Consider the following 20,731-nt stretch of genomic DNA (forward strand, 5'->3'; position numbering starts at 1 on the left):
ACCTAAGGGGCAACTTTTTCACGCAAAGGGTAGTACGTGTATGGAATGAGCTGCCAGAGGCTGTGGTAGAGGCTGGTACAATTGCAACATTTAAGAGGCATTTGGATGGGTATATGAATAGGAAGGGTTTGAAGGGATATGGGCCGGGTGCTGGCAGATGGAACTAGATTGGGTTGGGATATCTGGTCGGCATGGACAGGTTGGACCGAAGGCATGTTTTCATGCTGTACATCTCTGTGCCTCTATGACTCTACAGAGCAGGCTCCCTACACCTCAGCTGGGAAGTCAGGTTTACACTTATACATAACGGGAGAGGAAGAAAACAAAACCACTGGTCACAGGCCTCCAGTCTGAAAAACAACCCTCCACCACCACCCCCTGTCTTCTACCTTTGAGCCAGTTCTGTATCCAAATATTTAGTTCTCCCTGCATTCCATGAGATCTAATCTTGCTAATCAGTTTCCCATGAGGAACTTCATCGAACACCTTACTGAAGTCCATATAGATCACATCTCCTGCTCTGCCCTCATCAATCTTTTTTGTTACTTCTTCAAAAAACTCAATCAAGTTTGTGAGACATGATTTCCCACGCACAAAGCCATGTTGACCATCCCGAATCAGTCCTTGCCTTTCCAAATACAAGTATATCCTGTCCCTCAGGATTCCCTCCAACAACTTACCCACCACCAAGGTCAGGCTCACCGGTCTATAGTTCCCTGGCTTGCCTTTACCACCCTTCTTAAACAGTGGCACCACTTTTGCCAACCTCCAGTCTTCCGGCACCTCACCTGTGACTATCAATGATACAAATATCTCAGCAAGAGGCCCAGCAATCACTTCTCTAGCTTCCCACAGTGTTCTCAGGTACACCTGATCAGGTCCTGGGGATTTATCCACTTTTAACCATTTCAAGACATCCAACACTTCCTCCTCTGTAATCTGCACATTTTGCAAGATGTCACCATCTATTTCCCTACAGTCTATATCTTCCATATCCTTTTCCACAGTAAATACTGATGCAAAATGCTCATTTAGTATCTCCCCCATTTTCTGTGGCTCCATACAAAGGCTGCCTTGCTGATCTTTGAGGGGCCCTATTCTCTCCCTAGTTACCTTTTTATCCTTAATATATTTGTAAAAACCCTTTGGATTCTCCTTAATTCTATTTGCCAAAGCTATCTCATGTCCCCATTTTGCCCTCCTGATTTCCCTCTTAAGTATAGTTGGTGCTGTTGGCTTGCAAGATATGGACAGTTCATCTCTACGGTCTTTTGGACCTAGAGGGCTTAAGCCCACTGAGAGTGTCCTGTCTCGGTACAGGCTCAAACTCTTTGGCTGTAACTTTGACTGGAGCAATGATATGAGTCCATGTGCATATCTGGCTGACACCGAGTGCGCAGGAGCTGACTCTCTATGGCATTCACCAACCTTTAGCTGGAGACATCCAGACACAAGCATGATGGAGCCAGTAGCGCACTGATAACATTGGTGGACTCCTCCATGCTTCAATCCAATGTACCCACAGTTTCTGACTAACCTGGTTGCTGCTCTCTCTCTGTGTTTTCACCAAGACATAATTCAAATAGGCTAGCATACTAGTTCAGGAAGTAATAGGAAAGGCAAATGAAGTGTTGATATTTATTTCAAAGGGAATGGAGTATGAAAATAGGGATGTTTTGCTGAAATTATATAAGATACTGTTTAGATCACATCTGGAATACTGTAAATAGCTTTGGTCGACTACTCTAAAACAAGATATACTGACATTGGATGCTTTTCAGAGAATGTTTACTCGGTTGATCCCAGATATATAGGGATTTTCCTATGAGGAGAGGCTGAGTAGGTTAGGCCTATGTTCATTGAAATTTAGAAAAATGAGAGGTGACCTTATTGAAACATATCAGATCATGAAGGCTTGGCAGGGTAGATGTGGAGAGGTTGTTTTCCCTTGTGGGAGAGTCTAGGAACAGTAAGGAGTTATCCAATCCAGAAATTAGGAGGTATTTCTTGTCTCAGAGAGTAATAAATCAGTGAAATTCTTCCTTCCAGAGGGCTGTTAAGGTTTGATCATTAAATACATTCAAGGCTGAGATAGACAGTTTTTTTTTACTTAAGGGAATCAAGGGTTATGGAGAAAGGCTGGGAAGTGGAGTTGATGATTGATTGCCAAATAGTCTTCTTCTTCTCCTTCATATTGTGGTCTTATGGATTCTAATGAGCAAGACCACGGGATTATTTTCAGCCATCTGGGCTGAGCAGGTGCCTGTTCTAAGATAGGCATCTGAGTGTGAGAGACCTATGACATTTGCTCCATAGCCAGCAGTGGGAAACATATCAATGATATGCTCACCCAGGTTGTCCTCCTGAGTCTAATTTAAAATGAATGTCCATCGCGCTGAATGTCTCTGAGTTGTTGGAATGTGCAGGTGAAAGACTTGCTCATGCATCTTCTGAGTGTTCAGTGACTCAGAAGTGGCGATCCCTGCATGAGACAATAGAGGAAATTAATTGCGTAGAAGAAGTAAAATCTTGTTGAGGATAAGAATGAGTTAGTAGAGGTGCTAATGGGGGAGCAGCACAGCACAATGAAGCCCAATCAATTGGTTGTTCATTCCCAGGTCAAGGCATTCCCTATGAGTGGTCACCCTCTCCCCCAGCCAATTCCAGTGGCTTTTCTTCATATGTAGTGGGCAACCTGATATTCATCCTTAGCCACTGGTCTTTAACCTCATCGTTTGGTTATGAGTCATAATTTTCTTCAATGAGACAAAGGGAAAGATTGACTATGAGGGAAGTGGATAGGAGAGCCAATTGTTGGTGAGGCAGAAGCATCACGTGTGTCCACATTGAATGTGAAGGAAGCGCAGACAGCATAAAGAGTTGGATGAGATTGGTGAGATCCATATAGTGGTTATACTGCATGCAATACATGAGCCTTGGTGGGAGGTATGCGCAGTGGAAAAGTTAGAGTGATGTGTGTAAAGTAACAGAAAGAAGATAGAGGCACTTGCCCTTTTTGCTATTCAGCTGAACATTTCTCTCAGACCACAATATCTCGTGTCACCATTGCCATCAAAGCTGTATGTATCCAGTGGCACAGCAAATTTTGCTGATCAGCAGCAGTCCTCCTTTTGCCCACACCAACCAATCCAACTTGCTGACAAAAAGAGAAGCTAACTTGCCTTTCTGGGCCATTTCCTTCAGGTAACACTGCAGGAACAGAGTGAAGGCCACTTCCTGGCTTGCAGTGTCTGAAGTGCCATGGAGCTGGGGCTTAAATATCATGACAATAGTGTGAACACCGCAGAATCTCAGCAACCATCTCTCCTGCTGCACAATTCCATGAGCCAGGCACTGGGGAGGCCAGATGCATCAATAATAAGGTGAAATGCAGAAGACTGGGTGAGAAACGTCAACATAGGCCATGGCAGAGTATCTACCATTAATCTAACCAAGCAAACACTTTATTAAAACAAAATGGAAACGTTCAGTCTCATAAGTTTAAAAAAAAGGTTTAGCTTTAACTAGAGACAGACTTTCCAGCAAGCTTCAGAATCAAACTCTACCAGCTACTGGAGGAACTGTATTATATTTCAGTTAAGCTTTCTTTTTTGGAAGCTCCTGCTAGTGGTACAGTGTGCACTAGCGATTATCTCACATGGACCTTTGTTCTATAATGTACATAGAAAACAATGCTCTCACTTAAAACAGTCTCAAAACCTGAATTCATTCAAATTATGCAACTCTGCAAAACAGGTTGTTACCTTTCCAATTCTATATACATATCAGCAATAAACCAGTAACCTCAAAGCATCATTGTAAAACTGACATATGAATGATGACACAGGAGAAAACAAGTAGAACGAGCAAACATTTGCTCTAACTGCTGTTTAATCTCCTATGAAATCAAAGTGGCAACAATAATTTAAAATATTACTGTCATGAAGTACACATACAGAATTAAATAGCCTTGAAAGGCCGAGTACTGCTTTCTGACCTGTGACCATTAACCTACACCTGCCACAAGGTGATTAGTGACTGGTTTCATCCTCACCTTGTGAAATACCTCAAGGAGTTTCTAAATTGTTGGTTCCATTATCTGAAACATGAACTGTCTCTCCTGAGATATCCGTCATCACCTCTTGCTTGTACAGATTGTGGATCTTGCCTCAAAACAAAAGCTGTAGGTGTGCTGGAAATCAGCAAACTAGCCTTAATCCCTACAGTACATTTTCTCCTAGAACATAAAACCACCCAAGTAGACAGTCTTTATTTTGAGGTGATGTGGCAGAGTCATTGTTAGAACTGAAACTGTTGAAAAACTCGGCCATAATTTTTATGTCAGCTTCATTAGTTTCCTGATTCTAAGTCAGTTATATGTTTTCTTTTGCCTCAGACTTATAGCATTGAAGCAATCTTTCTTCCTTTTGGTGCTAATAGATTTAAAGCAATAATCCTATTGGGACAGAACCATTGTTATGAAAGGCTCAGCAAAGGCTGCCTTATGTATACTTTTAAACTAAATTTATTGGAGTTGCAGGAAGTTGTTCTTGTCCAGCATTTAGCAGCTTGACCTAACTGAGAATGAAATAAAATGGCCTTTTTTTTTGATGGTCCAATGCAAAAATGTACATTAAAAGCAGAAGAGATGTAATAATTAAAATTTAAACAGCTTCTAATTTCTTGATTGAAGACCAAAACCCTAAAATTTCTGGCAGGCAGCAATTTTAGATTACATTCCCTACAGTGTGGGAACAGGCCCTTTGGCCCAACCAGTCCACACCGACCCTCTGAAGAGTAACTCACCCAGACTCATTTGTCAGCAACGAAAGCACCTAACACTCTAGGCAATTTAACATGGCCAATTCACCTGGCCTGTACATCTTTGGATGGTGGGAGGAAACCGGAGCAAATCCACGCAGACACAGGGAGAATGTGCAAACTCCACATAGACAGTCACCCAAGGCTGGAATTGAACCTGGGACACTGGTGCTGTGAGGTAGCAGTGCTGACCACTGAGCCACCGTGCCACCCTCACTTTGTCTCATTAACCAATACCAGTGTTCACATTGTCTTAAATATACGAGACAGAATCCTTAACATTTCGAGTCAAGTGTTGAATGCATTTGCCAGGCATCACTTCTGCGGTCATAAAATTCAGAATAGTGCCTTGCTGCTTTAACAGGAGATCAAACCAAAAGTGAAAGTCTTTCAAAAAAAGCAAGTGTGATTTACCATTTTTCTTAATGTCAAAATATTTTTCCAAAATGAAAATCATAAAAAAATTGACACAAGTCCCAGGTAGCAGTAACAGTGTTAATATGACCCACCATGTCAATTTTCAATGACAGTCTATTCAGAAAAATTGATAATTCAGTTCACCTTAAAAAGGAAGCCAAAGACATGCTGTAGTTCTAACTTTCATACAATTTTCCTAATTTTGCAAGCATCAACGGTTGTGTTGAGAATTGTAACAAAGAGAGCAGGTGGAAAGGTGTAGACCAAGAGTTGAGAGGACAAACAACAGCAGTGAATGTAGTCAATGGAGTGTTGGTACACTGTGTAACTGGAAGAGGAGTTTGATAAGGATGTTGTTTATTCTCAGTTGTTTTTGATGTCTACACAAAATCAATCATTAAAGAAGTGTTTAAAGACATTGAATTGGCATTACGATTGAACACATCAATTAGATTTGAAATTGACAAAGTGCTTGTAGCAAACACAGTAAAACGATTACCAGAACTACAGGATTGACTAGTAACAGCAGGCAAGAACTTTGGAGTTAAAGTGAACAATGGCAAAAAGAGTGATGCATATTTCAGAACCACTAAGAAATATTCATATATTAATAAAAGGAAAGAAAAGTAGGTGCAAGAATTCATATATTTAGGAAGAAGGTGCAACAAAGAAATAAGAACCCAAAGTTGAATGGAAATGTATTTTGTAGAAAGATGATTGGAAAGTGGAAAGCTGACAAATATACAACTCATGAAGTGACTTGATTTTAGAGCTTGATCTTGCACGGATGTGAAACTTGCATCTTACAGAAAAGGAGACCAATTTGCTAAATGGCTTTCCAATGTGAGTTTGGAGGAGAATGGAAAGGATCTGCTGAACAGAAACAGTCTCAAAAAATGAAGCGCTACGGGTAGAGAATTGACAAAGAAATTTGCTGAAGATAATTTTAAAAGAGACAAAGAGTGGGAAGAGCAAGTCTTTAGAGGAAACAGGTAACACTTTGTGGAGGGAAGATTTAGCAGAAAAAAGGAAAGTGAATGCATGCTGGATAGTTTAAACATTGAAGCAAATTTTTCAAAAATGAAAAGATTGGCACAGGACAGAGAGATATAAAGATAACATGCAGCAACATTACAAACAACATGAAAATAGCCAGTATTAAAAGTATTAATTAAGGGCTGAGTGTTGGCCCAGAATCTTTCTCTGTTCTTAAAATATCCCTGGAATGTTTTTATGTCCACTTAGGATGGCAGACAGTTCTCAATTCATCACTTCATATCAAAGTTACCTTCTCAATATTGTATTGTAGTGTTTGGTAAATTGTTGGCACAAATTTTGAAAGGGCCTTTAAGCAATCACTTTCTAATGCAAAAACAAGATTGCAACAGCTGAGTCAATGCTGATATTAAGGTAAATGTTTGTTTAATGAAGGTAGCTAGAGCAAATAGTTTTATTTGGTAGGCATGTCACTGGCACTGTAGAACTTTACACAATACTCTAGTCTGCAACTTAAGATCTTGCAGATGCAAATGTTCTACCTCGAGAGCTGGCAAGAGTGGATCTTCAGTAACTCTGTCCTGCAAGAATACATTGAACAAAGGCATCACCTCAACACTAGCCATCCCCTTTGGTCCACCATGAGAGATCCCATGAGCTCTCCATCTGGGCATCATCCAGAAGATGCATCCCCTGGCAATCCCCAGAAAAATCCTGAAACCCCATGAGATAACAGAATTGATGGCTCTAATCTTGAAAAAGCAATGATGTTTTTGTCTTTTTCTTAGCCAAATAAAATTAAATAATAGGTTATTTGATTATCTTCATGCTTGTAAAGTTGTTGCTCCTGCTTGGGAGAAAATAAATAGTCCTGGTATTTTTGTTAACAAATTAAAAACCATTGGATTCACTAATTGACAAGCATCATTCTAAATTCCTTCAATGGACATGTACAACACTATCATTCCCAATCCCCACTGTTAGAAACAGTGCTAGCCTCAGACAATTGATACCTTTGACTGATTACTTATGTAATAAGTCATTGGAGAATTGCAAGCATAAACAGAAAAATAAGTTGCACATGACACATTTCAGGGAAGCTATTATCATATTTATTCATTGAAAAGTTAACAACAAACAACTCAACATGTTGAGAAGGAGGTGGCCACACAGAGCATGATTGCATTCTTTCAAATAATTATCAGTGGAATGGTATACTGAGACATATTTTGCAGCTATTAAAAGTCCCAACCAGTAGTCCATAAATGAGCCTCACAAAAAAACTTGTTTTTTTTTCCCCAGTGGACTCAGGTAGAGTTACTATTAAACCATGGGTCAGCCCACACAAAGTCCCTTTGGTCCCTTTCCCCTTGGTTCCCATAGGACCACCAGGCCCTATGGTCTACCTCAGAATGGGAACTTGCTTATTCACATCCCTGTCAATAAGCTGTAAAGTAGCAAACACTTGATATCAGCAGCTCACTGGTAACCTGTTAATGAGATGTGAGCCTCAAACTAGATTGTGTCTCATGCCAGCACCAGCGGGCTGATAGCTTTTCAACAGTGTTGACTTTGCACCATTCACCACAATACTTGGATATAAACCCCACCTAGCCATCCCCAAACCCTCAGCATAGCCTCAACTTAAATGTCAAACTTTGTAACTGCAGCTTTGTAATTTTGGCAATCACCATAAAATTAATCCATTCAATGATGCAAGTCAGTTATGTACTACTAGTTTCTTCTGACCTCAAATTGACCTCAGGAAAGCAGAACAATACTTGGTAGTTTTACAAAGAAAGACTTGGATTTATATAATCGCTTATCAGATTTTTAAGAACATCCTAAAAATGCTTCACAATAAATTATTTACCTTAAAGAACAACTATGGTGTTTTCCAGGTGAATGTGATATCCATTTTACACACAGAAAAGTCCTGCACTCAGCAATAAGATAAAAGATCAGTTAAATCTGTTTTTGGTGGATATCTTTAAAAGAAAACAGGTGGATAAGCCATACTGGGTTACACACAGCTGCATCTGAGCAACTACTTGGTACATTACATGATATAATGTTCCAGTCAGACAGATCGTTTGGTGTACTATAAGCAGCAGCACTGAATATTGTGGAACTGTTATTTTTCAAATTTGCCAGTTTATAATTAAAGCCAAATTTCTTTCTAAGTTTGTTTTTAATTCTTGTGGCCTGCTTCATTAGAAAACTAGTAGCAAAATAACCAGCAAAAATACAGCAAAATTGTACTTTCCATCTATAGTGGTACTGTTCCTCCAATTTAGTATTCATTTTGTTCACTTTGGGTTTAGGTCTCAAGATTCTAGTAAATTACAAGCAAAATTCAGTGAAATATTTATTTGTCCCTACTTTATATGTTTTCTATAGTGTAACCATTTGACAATACCTATTGACTAACTGCAAATGCAATTATTAATGCTATTTTATATAACACCTTATGAGACCTATAATTTGTAAAACATATAAGATAGATTGATAATTATTAACATTCTCTTAACTATTAAAGTTTTAATAACCTTTTAAACCTTATGTTTATTTAAGCTATTCTGAATTATTGAAAAATTTTTATATTGAAAAGTGGGAAGTTTGTTTTAGAATCAGTAATGTTAATATTTACTTGAAGAAATATTTTATTATATTTTCTACATAATGATAGAATATCTTAAATCTTTTCTGGAAAAGTATTATGTAATTTCACTCTGTTTAGGCACTTTTAACAATTGCTTTCTTCAAGCTAAATGACCATCAGATCAACCAGTGTTTTTCTGTCTTTAGAAGAAAGGAAACTGTAGTTGGATATTTGTTGAGATAAATTAGTGTCAGAAATCTGTAGCTTTGAGAAGAAGAAAAAGAATGCGATAGAGACAGATTTATTTCATAGGTTATCTTCCAGAGCATTTGTTTTATGCAACACTTAAGCTTTGGTGGCATTTTGACCCTAGATAAGCTTGAACCTGACCATGAATTGTTGTTTATTCAAGGACAATGACCCAGGAAGCAATTCCTCAGTCAAGTTTACGATAATAATGTCTGTCATTTTAACAAAGAAAGAAGTTAAAATGATCTTTGACCCTTACACAACCCTTACCTCTTGCTGACAGGCTTATTGGCTGTTGATTTGCAGAAACAGCAAGAAAAGTACACACTGAAACTTACCAGTCCATCTTGATGTACATCCTTTTTAAGAGCAAACCCTAATTCGTTCTTTATTATTTTTGAGACTGGTACTAGACAGCACAGTTCTTTATGCATATTGCAGCAATGTCAAATAAGAAGCATGCAGATAGTTGGTTAAAAAAACAAACTGTTTAGAGAATCAACAATGGGAGCAAAACAAGATATTGAAAAGAAAGCTATGGTGATAACTAGCAAAACACCAGCAAATAAATAAATGATATAGATGAGTACATTGCATACAACTAGAGTTATTGTTACTGCGTTGGTTTATTTGATCGAATAGATTATATGCAGAACTGCCTAAATATATCTGCACTATAAATGCTATTTTGCTACTGCAATATATTCTTTAGTATTATTGTATTCTTGCTGGTAATTTGGATGTTTCATTGGAATCATTGCTAGATTTTTAGTGACTCTATTTCTCTGCTATTGTTCACCAGCTGTCACAATAAGTCTTTGCAATAAGTCTATAAAAGATAAGGGGTGAAGAATTGATCGGCACACAGGTCTAGCGATTACCAATCTGTCTGTCCCAGTGTGCATTGAGGGAGGTGGCACTTAAACTTTGTGTTGCCTTTTCATTCAAATGATTTCAGTCTGCAGCCTTGCATAACCTACTCTGCTAAATGGATCAGCACAAGACAGGAGGATTAATAATGTATTGGGTTAGTACAAGTTTTAGCTAGACTCCATCCCTTATAGACAGTGCGTCCCTTTTAAAGGGAAGCAACAATAATTTCATAGAAGACTTCTTTGGAATACCTTTAATGCAACTGCAACCAAAGGAGATGAACTTCTAAGAAAAGAGAGGGCTCCATGGTTCACTAATGCAGCAGTGGATGCCCTAATCATAGAGCTGGGAACTAGGTGGAAGGCCCAATTTCCACTGGAGTCAGGAGGCCCTCAAAAACCAACCTCTGAAGGAAGTCAGAGGAGGTGGCCATGGAGAGTCAATTTCCTGAGTGTATATCTGAAGACATTAGCGGTGCCACAAAAGGTTTAATGACATCATGCAAGTGATCAAGAATAGTGCATGTACTTTTGAAGGACGTAACGTGGCCATCACACCACCATCCTTTCACACTGCTAACTGTAAAATAACCCCATCTGTGCTGATGACACAAAGACAGGTGGGCAAGTGAATTGTGAAGCGTATATAAGGAGCCTACAAAGGAATATGGATAGGTTAAGTTAAGGGCAAAGATCCAGCAAATAGTGTACAATGTGGAAAAGTGGAAAAGTGTCCATTTTGTCAGAAAGGATTTTTAAAAATTCTAAATGACACCATAGCATGCAATTGCATGCCTAAAGAATGCTGGATATGTTAGAAGGAAAAAAACTAACCAATAGTTTAATGTTTAAAATTCAGAAATACTGACTGACAAACTATGGAGCTACCTCTCAAATTAGATTTCACAGATATTATGCTCACTTTAATCACAAGCCTCAAATGTCAAAACAATATTCAAGTGACTCTGCAGTTCACCAAATGACCACATTCTGCAATAACCTGATTAGCGGCCTTGCAATTATTTCTGACTAGATGGACTGGAGTAGTCAACTGATTCAATATTCAACATATCTGCATGACTTTCTGTATTCTTACCTTATTTATGTCCAGTCCACTTTGTCATTGTCAGAATACACATTGGCATGGCCATTGTACAAGGCATATTGCAGGAAGCATAAACTCTCTTTAACAAGGCCCTGTTATATAGGAAAATAGGCTGCACCATGGTTATTTCTGCTGTTGGTGGCAGATGTGTCAATTGATTTTTAGTGCAAAACATTAAAAAAAAATGCAATGGCAAGATCAGCGGATCAATAAGCTGTAGTATTTCCTAACCAATTGAATATTGTTTGGTGTGAATAGGACATAATCCTTCCTCATCAAGAACAGCCCTGCTTCCTCTCACATAAGCAATGGATGCAACTGGGCAGGCAGAAGCGCAGCTGAAACCATATATGAAGACAAAAGAACCAGTATGCCACCTATCAATCAAATGCAGTGTGTGAAATCGGCCACAGCATTGGGCAAGAGAGTTATAGATGCAAATAAGATACAACTGTAAACTTCTGTTAAAGATCTCTGTGTATGTATTAAAGGTTTTGTTACTGGTTTACTATTAAAACTACATTCATGCAAAGTGATTTTTCTATTGTTTTTGCAACACTGTGAGATGAAAGCAGAGACTGAAATTTAAAGTGCTGGAGCATTTGGATAGATATTTGAGCCTGGCAAATAATTTTAGAGATCTTTGCAATCTTTCCCCGCAGCCAAGTTCAACATTTGTTAAGTTGATTCACACCTTGATAATGTCCTTTGAGAATTAATTGCCTTTCAGCTGTACACTCCAGATTGTTTCTTTTCACAAATCCTTTCAGTTTGCTGATTCTTATCTGGCAATTTTGTACCATTTAAAGTATCTCCTGGACTTCATTCATTTTTAACCAACATTATGCATGTCTTTGTGCTTCCTTTGGGGGCTGATTATTCCAAAGAGTGTCTGTTGATATTTGACAAACTAATGGGAATAAATAGTTCAAGACAGAGCAATCTGTTCGTCTTTTGCCCTGGTTTTAGTTTTGCATAACTTCATTGAATAGTATCACATGAATTTATATCTCTTACTTCAAAGCACTTTGCATAAATAAATTCACAGGTTAGTTTTGAATATCATCACCAACATAAAAACATATAGCACATAGAACCAAGACACTTCACAGAATTATCCTTAAACAAAGATGACACAGTGCAACATAGTTGATCTATGATTAATCAAAGAGATTGGGTTTAAGGAAAAACCTAAAGGGAAAAATGCTTGATAGAGAGCTGGAAAGTTTTGTGGAATGAATTTTAGAGTTTGTCATCAAGGGAACTGAAGGCTAGTTGTTACCTAAGGAACATTAACACCTGCAGAATCCTATAACAGTGTTTGTCTACAAAACTTATTTGACACTCCAGTATATTATTAAGGAAGAGTCTGTGTTGCCAATGTCTTTATTTTATGCAATTTGATAGTGCTATAAGCTAAAATAAAAGCTTATAAAATAATTGATTATCAAATTTCAAAATTGGACATGGAAAAGGAATTGGCTTTCAGAAGCAAATCAGGATGCAGAGACTTTGCTGAAGATGTAAATTGAATTATACGTGTGTGAATCTGATAGTTGCCATTCTACACAATAACTCCTATTATTGTGTCTTTGATGATAGATAATTGTTCCATACCGGTTCAGGTAAAGTAGATTTAGGTTTATCAGCAGAGAGAGAAGTCTGGTAGTGACATTAATCTGATGGTCATTACCACAAGTGAGGGGTGAGGTTGAGAAGATGGCACTGTCAGAGTGACACTTGTACAATAATCAAATCCACACCATTGGTATGACTCTGCATAGCAAATCAGCCATCTAGCCCTTCAGCTGACCTTCCTGCAACATACCAAGAAGGTTTAGCAAAGCACTGGACTGATTGATCGAGCCAAAGTCTTATCTAATTATATAAAATTGTATGTTAATCCCGTGGAAACTCATCATAATTGAATTATTTTACATATTCTTCGGATTCGGTATCCTCTTTCTTTCAGCTGTTCTGGATAAAAACTAATCAGTAAAAAAACTGAACCAAGAGGTTTTAGCCTTTTGCATTGATCCATTGGCATGGTGAGCTTTCAACACAGTCTTCAATTAACAATTTATCCAATTTGAGTGTGAATTGATAGCCCTGTGGATGTATAGTATTGACAAAATTATCCTAGGACAAAAAACCTATTCACCCTATCTATGCCCCTCATGATTTTTTAAACCATTATGCAGTAACCCCTCAGCCTCTGACACTCCACAGAAATATGCCCCAGCCTATTTAGCCTCTCCCTATCACTGAAACCCTCTAGTCCCAGCAATGCGCTTGTAAATCTTTTCTGCACCCTCTCAAATTTAACACCGCCTTTCCTATAGAAGAGCGACCAGAATTGTACACAGTATGCTGAATGTGGCCTCACCAATATGCTGTACAGCTGCAACATGACATCCCAACTCTGATACTCAATATCCTGACCAATGAAAGTAAGCATGCCAAACGTCTTCTTCACTGCCCTGTCCACATGTGACTGCACTTTCAAGGAACTATCCATCTGCACCCTTTGGTCTCTTCATTTGGCATCATTCCCTAGGGCTGCACCATTAATGGTGGTGGGCAATTAATAAATTAAATACAGAGCACTGACCTACTCAACCATTTAGTAAAATTATTGCTGATCTCATTGTCTTCTTAACTCCACATTCCCGCCCACTTCCAATAATCTGAGGCCAACAGGTAGAGTAGAAGGCTCCATAAAAATTCCCATCTGCAATGATATGGCAGCCCACATCACTGGGCACATCTGTGCATAAGAAAGACCTGAAGCATTTACAACCACATTCAGCCAGAAGTGTTAAGTGGATGATCAATTGTAGCCTCCTCCAGAAGACTCCAGCTTCCAAGAAACGAGTCTTCAGCTAATTTGAGTTACATCACGTGATGTCAGCAACAGAAGACACTGGATTCTGTGAAGCCTTTGGACCCTGACAATATCCTGGTAATAGCCTTGAGGATGTGGCTCAAAACTTAGCAGCCAAAACTTTGAACCAAGATTTTCCAGTACAGTAGCAATTCTGGCATTTAAACTGCAATGTAGAAAACTTGCAATGCAAGTACCCTTTGTCCACAATAAAAGAGGACAAATCCAATCAAAGCAATCACTGTCCCATCTGTCAACTTTCAATCATCAGCAAAGTAATAAAATACATCTTTAACAGTGCTATCAGGCAGCATTGCTCAGCAACAGTGGCATCTGCATCAATGGTGGCAGCATCAGCAGCATTGGCAGCATCAGCATGGTGGGCGCAGCTGCAAAGAAATGGCATCGACAAGTACAGTGCTACAAAAGCACAGCCAGTCTGGCAGCATCCAAGGAGCAGGAAAGTTAGGTTATTTCGAGCATACGCTTATGGTCAAAACATCAACTCTCCTGCTCCTCGGATGCTGCCAGACCGACTGTGCTTTTTCAGCGCGCACGTTTTGACTCTGATCTCCAGTATCTGCAGTCCTCACTTTCTCCCCAGTGAAGAGATGGCACCTGAAGATTGGCACTTCAGCATTGAGGGTCTGGCACAAGCGGCAGCGAGATTGTGGAAGAGGGTAGTGGTGCAGGCATCACTGGTGAGCTGGCTCAGGACTCATGGCAGAGATGCAAGTGAAGCTTTGACCTGGAGTAGTGGATAAGAACAAGATAGACTCTTTTTCAGTTGTATCTTTTTCTTATTTTCTTTTTATTTCTAAGTTATTCTAAATGGCATCACAGCATGGCAACAGTTGAAGCTTTCTGCTGCAGTTTCCCTTTCATTCAAGTGGCAATAAATTATTCAATTTAACCTCTCGACAACATTCAATGTTGGTTCCAGATGGGTCACTCAGTTCGTTGCCTTATTACAGCATTTCCTCCTTTTAGGAGATAGTAAGAACTGCAGATGCTGCAAATCAGAGTCAACAGATTTGAAGCTGAAAGAGCACAACAAGTAAAACAGCATCCAAGAAACAGGAAAGTCAATGCTTTGGGCTGAAATTTTCCTCCTAGTAGTTATTTTATTGTTTATTTATGACTGAATACAGAAGAACTTCAAAGCTTAGATCTGATTCTTTGTTTGTAAGATTGCTTTTGCTATCTATTATTCAGTGCTGTCACTGTTTTGCATGTAAGCAGTGCTATGTTGTAGCTTCACCAGGATGCAACCTTATTTTTAAGTATGCCTGGTGTTGCTCATAGCATTCACACCTACACTCTTCATTGAACCATGGTTGATTTTCTAGTTGATGCTAACGATACCTTAGAGGATATAGTGGGAGATGAGATTGTGACTGAATACAGTTCTGCAATCACTAAATGCCCATTTTTGAATTGCATAGAAACGTGGAAATGTAGGAGCAGGATTAGCCTATTTGACGCTTCAAGCCTGCTCTGACATTCAATTCAAATATGGCTGATTTTCCAATTCTGTTTCCACTTTCTCTCCATATTCTTTGATTCCTTTAGCCCAAATACCCAAATCTAACAATTTCATGAAAACATTCCTTGTTCTGGACTCTTGGCTATTGCTCTTCCTGAGTTTATCCTGTCAAGTCCTGTTATGTTTCTGCAAGATTCACCCCCCCCCCCCCTCCAATTATGTGAATTCCAGGAAATATAGTCCTCACGGATCCAAACTCTCTTCATACATCAGTCCTGCCAACTCAGAAATCAATCTGATAAACGTTTGTTGCATTCCCTGAATAGCCAGACTATCCTTCCTCAGATGAGGTAACCAAAACTGCGTGCAATACTCCAGTCGTGATCTCACCAAGGCCCTGTATAATTTTAGAAAGATAGCCCGTTTCCTGGACTAAAATCCTTTCACTGTCTGCTACAACTGCATGCTTACTTTCAGCAACTGGTGTACAAGGATACATAGGTCTCTTTGTACCTCCGCCTTTCCTAATCTATGATCACTCAAATAATAATAATCTGCCTTCCTGTTTTTGTTACCAAAGTGGATAACCTCATATTTATCCACATTATACTTCATCTGCCTTTTATTTGCCCACACAGTCAATTTGTTCAAATCACATTAAATCATCTCTGCATCCTCCTCACAGTACACCCTCCAACTCAGCTTTCTGTTAGCTGCAAACTTTTAGTTCTCTCATTTAAATTATTAATATATATTGTGCACAAGTGAGGTCCAAGCACTGGCCCCTGTGTTACCTCACTAGGCATTGCTTGCCACTCTGAAAAACATCCATTTATTCCTAATCTTTGTTTCCTGTCTGCCAACCAGTGCCCTATCCATGTCAATATACTACCCCAAACCTTTCGCTTTAATTGTATCTGCTAACCTCTTATGTGTGACATCTGGCCTTCTGAAAACCCAAGAAATTCACATCTACTGGCTCTTCTTTATAACTCTGCTATTTTCAAGAGATCTTTTAGAACTCTGTCCCACTTAGAACAGTATTTGTGCGACACAACATGTAAGAGGGTATCCTCATTCATATTGTGAAGACAGAACTTTGTCTCCACAATGACAGTACAATGATCACTCTTGCAGATACCAACATGGGCATACACATCTGTGAAATTTTGTTTGATAAGTACAAAATTTAGTTTTCTCTCTTGTTCATTCACTCATCAAGTGACTCTGATCCAGATCAGCCATTAAGTTGTTAGGACTGGGTCAACTTGGTCAGTCATGGGACTACCAAGCTGCTCTTGGTACAAGACATTAACAAGGAGAAAGTGAGGACTGCAGAAGAGACCCAACTACTCTGCCAACAGCAACATAATAGTATATGGAAAAACTTTAATTTCTACTATCTGTCCTAAACATTTTATATTTAATCTTCTATCTATGATTCTTCATTCTATATCTGTCACTCACTCAAATGGGCTACTGTACTGAAGAATTTAGAAATTAATTTCAAAAGTAATATTTTAAAGACTAGTACAGTTAATTAGAGTTACAGCTATCTTTAAAGCTATATCTCCCTATTTCAAACTCATCATTTAATTTTGATTAGATTTCTAATTATCATTTTCTGTGTCAGTTATTATCTTTCTTACCGACCTAAGGTAATGTCTCAGATATCCATGCTGAGACCTGTTAGTTTGTTTGATGTTTCTGTTATTTCAGGGCTGTTGCTTCCTTCCTTCAATGCTATTGCTCTTATATGTAAATTGCCACTTACAAACGTGACTAACTTGCGGATAGGGACATTCGGCCTCGGATCTTCAGGAGAACATTCTACAAGGCAGGCTTCAGGATAGGCAACAACACAAAGTAGCTGAGTAGCGGCTGATAGCCAAGTTCAGTACTCATGAGGATGGCCTGGAACCTCGGGTTCATGTCACACTACAGGTGACCCGACTACACTGTACACTCTCTATCTCTCTCTCACACACATGCGCGCACACATACACACACTCACAAGCGCACATACACACACACGCATTCTTACGTACTCACACAATCACACAGACCGTCTCTCATACATAAGCTTTCTCAGATACACACACACATACACCCCCCACACTCACAACCACACACACCCTCTGACAGGTTTATACGCAATCACACCCGCACACACACTTTATCAATCTTTCACACACACAAACACTCACTCTCCCACTTGCATCCAACTCACACACATACACTCATATGCACACACTCATTCTCTCTCTCTCTCATGCAAGCACACAACATATAAGTCTATGGCGTAAATTTGTATTTGCAGAATTATATTTGCAAATACATCCTATTTTTGTTCAAAAAGTGCACGATATGCAGGCAGTCAATGCAGGCAGTCCATACATGTAATATTTTGTAAATTTCACATTGGAAATAGAAACAGTCTGACTCAAGATTGGGATACGGACAGACTCTAAACTCACACCTGTAACGCATTGTTTGAGCTGCGATGTCACCTTTTGTTACAAAACCTAAGTTATCTTGAGTAGGTGACTTGAAAGAAATTCTTGATCTTACATATTAATGAAACGAAATCCGCAACCCATTATAGAAGATGAAAGACTTAACAACAATCCAGGTTTCTTCAATACATTATTTCAGTTGCATGACACTGTGATCTTTTGCTATAAATTCTGTGTCTTACGGTCTTATGCTCCACAACCACCTGATGAAGGAGCAGTGCTCTGAAAGCTAGTGCTTCCAAATAAACCTGTTAGACTATAGCCTGGTTTGTGTGATTTTTAGCTTTGTCCACCCCAGTCCAATACTGGTTCCTCCACTTCATGAAAATTAATGGACATTCCTTTTTTGATTGAAACCTTTTGAAATGATTTTATTTGATCTGAAAGTTCATTTAGAAATGCACACTCTCCCACCCACAAAGAAAAATATTCTGCACCATCCATCAATGTTTGGCATTATTCTTTCAGATGTATTCTTTGTCTTCTATGAAGACAAATGAATGTACTCCTTCAATCAATCTGTATCAACTTTCAACTTGGCTCCTTTTATTTGGTAAAAATTAATCAGAATTCTCTCAGTGCCTAACGTGAGAATATGCCAAAGCATGTAATAACCTCTGTTTTTGAGTTCTGAGTCTCATTTAGGATTCTTACATTATTTCACCCTATTAACTCATTGTATGTGTTTGGGTGGGCAATGCACATTGCCTCAATACATATCACTTATGGTACACCATTAGCAGATCAGGTAGGCTGTAGTTCACCTGTAAGGTCACTTGATCAAATATCTATATGCACCATCTTAACAACAAGGATCGCTGTGAATATAACAATTATTTTTGAAGGACCATGTGAAAACTTTCAACCTATTAATTCAAATTTTAAACAAATCCAACTTATATACATTGAAAGATATTTTGTTGAGCATAGCTTTCCAGTCTATTTTAAGAGTTTACAAGAAGTGCCTTGGAATGTCCGTGTGCCTTACATGAAGCTTAATTTATAAATTAAGAAAACCCTAAACTGTACAGAGGTTGAAGTTTTTACTTTTTTGTTAAATTCTTTGTAAGATAGATTTACCAGTTTGACGAAAATAATCCCCTTGTAAAATCTCTATTGTAGATTACCTTTCTCTACATATCTGTTTTCCACTGTCTACCACCTCGCAAACATTGCTCTCCTTACTGGGGCGTCATTCCATCCAAAAGATTGCTAGACTTCTTTTTCACAAACAAGAAGCAAATGGCTACATCCTGACTCGTATTCGTGCTTTACAAAAAAACAAAAACTGAGAGCGAAGAGAATCCCTGCTATTTTAAGGATAATTTGACTTCATCACTCATGAACCATACTGGCCGAAGGAAAACGTCAGACTGTGTACACCCCGATAATAATTCACCCGTTCTTCACCGAACAATGGCTCACCAAACATACACTGGCCTTCACAAGCATTCAATCTGTGATTAATCACGCCCTATTTCAGCGCCTTTCCTCTGGATTTCTTTCACTTCACTAAATTATAATAAAAGGCTGGGTTATTTTGAAAAGGATGTAAGTTTTTCCAATCTATTTGACTGCATACCGGGGCAGTGGTTTAATCGGGGGGTGGCATTCGGAAGCTGTGCTTTATTCCCATAGAGGCTAACTAACCAACCATCCAGTCCTCTCGATTTTTCTTCCAGCACATTACAACCCGATGCGTGAAAATGTCAACGTCCGCCGAGTGATGCAGCGCATGAAGCCCGACCAATTCTAGAGCTGAGTGTTAGCAAGGAGCAGAAGCTGTAAATAAAACGTTAACGCTTCGACGCTTGACATAAAACAAGCAGATGCGTGAATCTCTGAAAGAGGATCAAAGAATGCTGGAAACGCTCAGCAGATCAGTCAGCATCTGAGGGACCTTGAATAGGGTGTAGGTTTGCTCGCTGAGCTGTAGGTTTGACATCCAGACCATGAATAGATTGAAATTTAGAGGGTGGTGGGAGCAATTGGCGAGAATATATTTAACGAAGTTTCCTGGTGGAATTATTATCCCACCAGATGACAATAGTTCCACACAATGTGTTACATATTCCAAATACTAAAACACTTGTAGAATTGTTTTTCTTTTAAATTTATGCTTTAAGACGGTTTGTTTTATAATTGCGGAATGTTTTTTTTAAGAAAAAAATCAATAGTATACATTGACAATGATTATGCCACGGTATCACAGACAAACTTCGTTTTTTTGATCAATTGGCGAAAATTATTCGAATCAAACTCGTTATTATATCACCGAACTACAACAGGATTCAGTGGAGTTACCATATGCAGCATTCATCAATACGAATCTGCACTGTTATCTCACTTAATATTTACGCAGCAAAATCATTATTAGTGTGTATTACAGTTTTAATGGGCTCTTACAAAATGGGGACACGCGAAAGGGGAAAATGTTCTGTTTAATTATGTACAGAAATTTAGTAACATTCTACTGTGTCGTTACCAAATGTAAGTTCGAATTCATAGAATTATTTCAGATTTTAGAACCCGACAGCAGAAAATGTGAACAAACCTACTCAGAAACTTTCACAAAAAAAATAGATTTGGTGAACAGCAAATCTTCAAAATGTTAAGTGAGTTTATTCGGAAATTCTCGCACAACGCGATGCAACGAAAAGGCGAATACCAAGTGCACTGTACATCATTCAATATAAAAACACAAATACACAACATAGTGTTCTACTTCACAAAATAATTATATCGTCTCTGAAATTATATATAGCATTATCACATACTTTCGA

The sequence above is a fragment of the Hemiscyllium ocellatum genome, chromosome 3 (genome assembly GCF_020745735.1).
Source record: "Hemiscyllium ocellatum isolate sHemOce1 chromosome 3, sHemOce1.pat.X.cur, whole genome shotgun sequence".
NCBI classification, from domain to species: domain Eukaryota; kingdom Metazoa; phylum Chordata; class Chondrichthyes; order Orectolobiformes; family Hemiscylliidae; genus Hemiscyllium; species Hemiscyllium ocellatum.